Below are 8,284 nucleotides of genomic sequence, written 5' to 3' on the forward strand. Positions count from 1 at the left end.
TTTAAAGATCACTTAAGTAACCTGCGGTGTTTTCTAGATCACTTAATTAAGTGACCTATGACACGTTCTCGAATCACTCAAATTGCCTGCAATCCTTAAAGTCAAACACTTTGCTTTATGTGAAATTTACAACTTTGCGATTTCTCGAAGTTTCAAATCGGGGAATTTTATCCTGGAGAATAGGGATTTCGAAAACTGCCCCTCGCGAGCCAATTCAGATGCATTCACGAAGTAAAAAAATTATCATGTTTTTCCATTCGAAATTTTTTTTCAAATATTAGACTTGAAAAGTAAAAATTTAAAGCTTGAAATTTGCATTTCTTGCTACTGAAATAGGTCGAGAGAAATGCTGCACGATTTCACGGTACACGGGTGGCTGCTATAATATAATAGATCTGCAGGAGAGGCACAGACTAAATAATTATTTAAAATACACACACAGATTATTTGAAATACTTTTCAAGAGTTGACAAAGGAGAATGTTTCAAGTTTTTACGTCATGAGAATCGAGAAAATTTACATTTATTGTAATCAGTATAATATGCATAATATTATCGGTCTGTATACGCGAGCAATTTTCTTTCTGAAACACGAATTCGATTGGATGTCGTGGAGCCAAATTACTGATGCCAACTCTGAATCGTACGCTGTAGCGTGGAAATGATTATCTACAAATGTCACAGCGTTCATGCGGATTAAACATGTGTGAGAGAAATATTTTTTCTGCTGTACTATTGCCAGAGTTCAAAGATAATTTGCCATACATATGAACTCGATTTTTTTGTTCAAGCTACTTAGGGACCGTTTAAGTATTACGTCATCATCGATGGGGGGGGGGGGTTTCCGATTAGGTGACTTTTGATGATAAGGGGGAGGGGGGTGTTTTTGGATAATGCTTACGTCATCAACCACCCTTTATGAAAATATGAAATATTCTTAATGACATTTTACTCGTTGCGCCAAAAACGAGAAAAACCTTTCGATAGTTTGTGGGCACTTGAAGTAACACCCCCTCCCCCCCCCATTGATAAGTGAGCAATTTGACCTACAGAGCCACTTTAGTGATCTCTAAATTTTTCGTGGATCCAAGTGATCTGAGAGTGTGTCCGGGTGCTTAAGTGTTCTGGAATTGTACCACGGGATAATTAAGCGATCTGTAGATGTGCCGCTTTGTTAATTTTTTTCCATAAAATTAGGTTTGAGGAGGGCAGGCCGCATCAGATAACCCCCAGGGCCATATTTGGTCCGCGGGCCAAGGACCTTTATGGGATTTATCATTGTATGGCTTAGAGGGTGGGTCGCAATGAATTTATTAAAGATAAATTTTGCGTTCATAGCCTTCAAATAACATTGGAATTAACAGAAATTGATTATAATAACATATAAAGGTATTTTCTTCCGAAATTTCAATTAAAAAAATATTTTTTTTTTTTTTGCATTAAAAATTTTGATCGTGGGGGGGGGCGCACCCTACGGCCCACCCCGTGTACGTCTCTGATCCCGAGCGCGATCCCATATGCGTTAGGATTCAGAGGGGCAGAGATGGTGACAAAATTTTGCTGACAAAAGGGAGGTGGTCGAGTGGTCATAGTGACGGAATCGCATTGCGAGGATCCAGGTCCAAACGTCTCTGCAGTGGTGGTCGATTGAAGTTGGTTTTCTGCGGTTCCCAACTTCGAGGAGTGAATGCGAGCCAATCTCTCCGTTAAAAAGTCTAGCCGCAGAGAGTGACAGGCCTACAACGATACAATTATTTATTCGTTACACTTCACTAACCTTCACTACACTAACTAACTAAGCTGGGAAAAACCCACAGTGAGTTTTTCAATTAAAAAACTGATTGCAGATGGCAGCACTGCACCTAATAAACATTACACAGAAACAAACTTCACATAAGGTTCACTATACGTACACACACACACCAACATGTACCAATTATTTAGAAGTTCTGCAGAGGAATATGGACGAGGTGCATGTCTGGTGTAGTAGTTATTTAACATCAAAATTTGTGAATGAATTTCTGATGAATGATACTTAAAATATAGAAAAATTCACGCAGATGACTGAATGAAATAGTGAGATTTTTCTAAGAATTGCGGTGTGACACGTATTTGCTTCTTATTTGCTCTGTTCGACCAACACCATCTATTCCAGAAGGCTTCCGCGGACGTCGTCACTTCACTGAAGAAGTTATTTCACCTAGAGTCATTAGATATACTGCAAAGAAAGTTAAAGATACTGTATGCGTCGGCCTGCTATGTCCAATGGCTACAGGTAAAATAACTTCTTCAGTGACGCCACGAGCTTCGCGCGGATACCTTCTACTAATATAGATGGTGTTGGTTCGACCTTGTTAACGTTAGTGAAGGGTAAAGAAGTTGTTGCAGCCTAAAAAGAAGGAAATATTTGCCAACCAATCTCTCTCGTACCAAAGCTAAAGAACCAAAAAATAAAAAGTAGGAAAAGAATGAAGGTGAATTATAAAGAAAAGAACAGATGACGACATTTCCTCCTCGGAGAATTCTTGCGGAAATAATTTCATACAATTGATGAAAATTCATATTTGATGAAAAAATAATTTCAGAGTTGATGAAAGAATAATATTTTAGGTATGATGGAAACAATAATCAGAATTTATGGAAATTGATATTTGTTCAAAAATTAGTTACAGCATTCATGGAAATTTATTTTAGTGAAAAATCAATCTCAGTTGGTTCTCCACCCGTTAAGATGACACTGTGTGAGTCTAACCTTTTACCGACCTGTTGCACTTCGGGATTCCTGGAGATTTTTTCTGGCCTGTAATGTCTGAAAAAAAAGGTTGAAGACTTCCCCCTCCTTCCCTGACTTTTTTCTCAAAACTGTAAAAATAATAAAATCCTTTTTGTGCGATTCACTACTGTATTATTTACAGAGCACAAGGATAATTTGTCATGTGTATACGTATACGAACTTGGTCTTTTTTTCATGATATTTGGAAGCGCATCTTTAGTCAACAACAAAATTTGTATGAGAATTTCTGATGAATTTTTGAATTTCTGATGAATGAATGATTATGAATTTCTGATGAATAAATGATTATGAATTTCTGATGAATGAATGATTATGAATTTCTGATGAATGATTGTGAATTTCTGATGAATGAATGATTAGGAATTTCTGATGAATGAATATGATTAGGAATTTCTGATGAATGAATGATTAGGAATTTCTGATGAATGAATGATTATGAATTTCTGATGAATGAATGATTATGAATTTCTGATGAATAAATGATTATGAATTTCTGATGAATGATTGTGAATTTCTGATGAATGATTGTGAATTTCTGATGAATGAATGATTAGGAATTTCTGATGAATGAATATGATTAGGAATTTCTGATGAATGAATGATTAGGAATTTCTGATGAATGAATGATTATAAATTTCTGATGAATGAATGATTATGAATTTGTGATGAATGAATGATTAGGAATTTCTGATGAATGAATGATTATGAATTTCTGATGAATGAATGATTATGAATTTCTGATGAATGATTATGAATTTCTGATGAATTTTTGAATTCTGATGAATGAATGATTATGAATTTCTGATGAATGATTATGAATTTCTGATGAATTTTTGAATTCTGATGAATGAATGATTATGAATTTCTGATGAATGATTATGAATTTCTGATGAATGATTATGAATTTCTGATGAATTTTTGAATTCTGATGAATTTTTGAATTCTGATGAATGAATGATTATGAATTTCTGATGAATGAATGATTATGAATTTCTGATGAATGAATGATTATGAATTTCTGATGAATGATTATGAATTTCTGATGAATGAATGATTATGAATTTCTGATGAATGATTATGAATTTCTGATGAATGATTATGAATTTCTGATGAATGATTATGCATTTCTGATGAATGATTATGCATTTCTGATGAATGATTATGAATTTCTGATGAATGATTACGAATTTCTGACGAATGGATGATTATGAATTTCTGATGAATGATTACGAATTTCTGACGAATGGATGATTACGAATTTCTGACGAATGGATGATTACGAATTTCTGACGAATGAATGATTACGAATTTTTCTGATGAATTTTTGAATTTCTGATGAATGAATGAATGATTATGAATTTGTGGATTTCTGATGAATTTGTGAATTTCTGATGAATGAATGATTATGAATTTCTGATGAATAAATGATTATGAATTTCTGATGAATGAATGATTATGAATTTCTGATGAATAAATGATTATGAATTTCTGATGAATGATTGTGAATTTCTGATGAATGAATGATTAGGAATTTCTGATGAATGAATATGATTAGGAATTTCTGATGAATGAATGATTAGGAATTTCTGATGAATGAATGATTATGAATTTCTGATGAATGAATGATTATGAATTTCTGATGAATAAATGATTATGAATTTCTGATGAATGATTGTGAATTTCTGATGAATGATTGTGAATTTCTGATGAATGAATGATTAGGAATTTCTGATGAATGAATATGATTAGGAATTTCTGATGAATGAATGATTAGGAATTTCTGATGAATGAATGATTATAAATTTCTGATGAATGAATGATTATGAATTTGTGATGAATGAATGATTAGGAATTTCTGATGAATGAATGATTATGAATTTCTGATGAATGAATGATTATGAATTTCTGATGAATGATTATGAATTTCTGATGAATTTTTGAATTCTGATGAATGAATGATTATGAATTTCTGATGAATGATTATGAATTTCTGATGAATTTTTGAATTCTGATGAATGAATGATTATGAATTTCTGATGAATGATTATGAATTTCTGATGAATTTTTGAATTCTGATGAATTTTTGAATTCTGATGAATGAATGATTATGAATTTCTGATGAATGATTATGAATTTCTGATGAATTTTTGAATTCTGATGAATTTTTGAATTCTGATGAATGAATGATTATGAATTTCTGATGAATGAATGATTATGAATTTCTGATGAATGAATGATTATGAATTTCTGATGAATAATTATGAATTTCTGATGAATGATTATGAATTTCTGATGAATGATTATGCATTTCTGATGAATGATTATGCATTTCTGATGAATGATTATGAATTTCTGATGAATGATTACGAATTTCTGACGAATGGATGATTATGAATTTCTGATGAATGATTACGAATTTCTGACGAATGGATGATTACGAATTTCTGACGAATGGATGATTACGAATTTCTGACGAATGAATGATTACGAATTTTTCTATATTAAAAATATGGAAAAATTTATGTAGAGATACCTGAATGCGAAATTTCGACTTTTCTAAGAATGGTGAGATGACACGTATTTGCTTCTTATTTCCTCGGTTCGACCTTGTTAACGCTAGTGAAGGGTAAAGAGGTTGTTACAGCCTAAAGGAAGGAAATATTTACGAACCAATCACGTACCAAAGCTAAAGAACCAAAAATAAAAAAATAATAATAATAAAAGTAAGAAAAGAATAAAGATGAAGTATAAAGAAAAGAAGAGATGGCATCATTCTCCTCGGAGAATTCTTGCGGAAATAGCGCAATAGAACATGAAATGCGTCGGAAGCATTCAAAAAAAGACCAGCGAGAGAAGCAGCCATTTTGAAAACACCTTTGAGAGAATTTCATTTGAAGGGAAGCAAAAACGAATTTCCTCGCAGTTAGAAATTCTGTTGTAGAAGGAAGAAGAAGAAGAAATTGATTGCAGAAGTTTAAAAGAAATAAAATAAAATTCTTATTCATTTGTGTGTGTTTTTTTTTACGTTCGCGGAGATTTTCGAAGAGCCATAAATGGATGCCGAGTAATAGGAATCGGTAGCGGGACTGGCTCTAATAATGAAAAGACGCTCATAATTCAACTGCTATTGACAGCTTTTAAACGAATATGAAATATCTTTGAATTTTTCTTACTGTGATTTTGGTATATTTCCGATAATGATAAAGAAGTATGTGGTGTTTTCACTTTTATATACCTATAAATATTTTTTATATTTAGAGGAGACCGGCTATAGTTGGCATAGTTTTTACGTTTCGATTTTTGTAAATGTAATCGAAGCTGCTGGTAGTGGTACTCCTTGGCTATAGATTAATGATGAAAATTTTACTGAAAATTGTATACTCATATTTCGTCAAATCTGTTTAAAAAATTATTAAAAGCTATGTCAATTTGGCAGGTTGGCAAACTCCCTGGTGGAAGCTGTCATAGCACATGCTGGTTAATAGGATCCGAGGAATAAACGTAAGTTAGCAACTACAAAACTTTCATTTAACTAAAAAAACTCAGAAAAGAAATGATGTGAATGTTAAGTACTCAATATTTTTAAGAAAGCGAACGTAAAAAGGAAAGTAACAAAAAATCTAAAAGAAGAAGAAAGATTCGCAGATTCATGTCCATCAAGAAAGTTGGTCGATCGCTCACTTGAACTGATGGTTACAATTTTCGTACGATTTTGCTGCGGTCATACCAGATCGGTATATACGACAGATACAGAAAACTGGCTAAGTGAGGAGATATCGATGTTTCAGGAAAGGAAAATTCATCTCTGCCCTCACGGGGACTCGGACCCCGGTCTCTCGTTTGCTGGACGAGTATTCTACCAGCTAAACTATGAAGACAGATAGAATTTCTCTCCTCCTTAATGTCATTTGCGAGCTATTAGTAGAATGTTGCCACCGTCTATTGCACGGAACCATTCAGCATATACATACGCTCCAAGGAGAGGAAATTCTGTCTTCATAGCTAAGTTGGTAGAGTACTCGTCCGGCGAGTACCGGGTTCAAACGAGAAACCGGGGTTCGACTCCTAAATTTTCCTTCCCTGAAACATCGATATCTCCTCAATTAGCCAGTTTCCTGTATCTGCCGTATTAACAAGGGAGAGTGACGTCTTTCGTAAAGTTGGTATATGACACATGCTCAATGCCAACATGCCCGTCAGTTGGCGCGACAACTTTCCCCAATATGACTCTGGACAAGAGGGCTGCTTCACTGTTCCACAAAAGCTTCATGAAACATTTCATGAACTTATGAACATTATTGACCGTTCTTCCCATCACATCGCAACTGTTGAAAAGTCACAACATATTCATGGGATTCGCACAATAAAAAAAAAATGTCTGGCAGAATATAGGAAACTTACGGTCCTTCCTCTCTGAAAGCTCCCATCACACTGAAACTACAACACCCTCAGATGGTTTGACAGTGGCAATACTAGGACTCGGTGCCCATGATCTTTTGTCACGTATTTTTACGGGACTTATGTTTTATTTTCGCATTTATTTTTGGCAGTCCCTTCTTGATTAAAAATATCAATTCTTTTCATTTGTTTTCAACGAATCTTGATTGAATATTCGCTATCCTCACTGAAATTATGCATGCAATACTCGATATAACAATAAATTCCTCTACAGAGATATTTTTTCCATATCGTGTTCGGAATTACATATAGTCTAATGTAAAACTCTCGATACAACGATATCATTTATTACGACAAATACTTTTATAACGATATTTGTTGAGGATATTTCGAAACCTATACCACGACATTTTTTATATATTTCATCTCTCAAGATCATCTCAATATATTTTTAAATTCCTCACCAGTGTTTGTTCTTTCGAGTGTTTCCAACAACATCGGTATTTCGCACTATCTACCTTCCGAAAGTGCTAATGAAGTTACCATGACGCTGCTTTCTGTGTGGTACACAAAAGTGTTGTGCGGGAAAGTACTTTAGAGGGCGAGACAACTAACTGAATTTCGTTCAAAAACTAACAAATAAGAATTTTTTGCTGCGAATAAATTCTTGTAAATGCATTTCATCGTGGCACTAACAACGTCAATTCAGAAGAGACGTCAACAAGAGAATAAATTCGTTAGTGCGCCGAGATGATAATGCTGCTATTTGATGTAACGATAATCTTCTAAGAATCAAACTCTTTATAGTTTTGTCAAAATTTTTTAAAACAGATCAGTTCACCTCCACAGACTCTTTAACCGGCATAGCAGAAATTACTAAACCCCCTGTACTTTTTTTCTATGACGTGGGCTTTTTCAGATTTCCAGCAGGTGCAAAGTAAGTAGAAATAGAAAAACGGACTGCATTGAGAAATGTTTTACGGAATATCTGGGCTTGTGATTACTAAAATAAAAGGCTTATAAAAGAAAGCGATATATCTTGCCAATGCTTGGAAGAGGACCAAGAAGAATATCTCTCTCAAGGGCAAGATCT

General features: G+C 33.9%; 1 non-coding gene across 1 annotated transcript; it reads right to left on the bottom strand.

Moving 5' to 3' along the window:
- Positions 1-6,599: 6,599 nt before the first annotated feature.
- Positions 6,600-6,671, bottom strand: TRNAA-AGC (transfer RNA alanine (anticodon AGC)). The gene has a single exon. It is a non-coding gene; the product is annotated as a tRNA-Ala (tRNA).
- Between the last annotated feature and the right edge of the window lie 1,613 nt (positions 6,672-8,284).

This window comes from Pholcus phalangioides, unplaced genomic scaffold (genome assembly GCF_987345545.1).
Source record: "Pholcus phalangioides strain wild (caught in Gottingen) unplaced genomic scaffold, Ppha-v1.0 ptg000013l_1, whole genome shotgun sequence".
Taxonomy (NCBI): Eukaryota; Metazoa; Arthropoda; class Arachnida; order Araneae; family Pholcidae; genus Pholcus; species Pholcus phalangioides.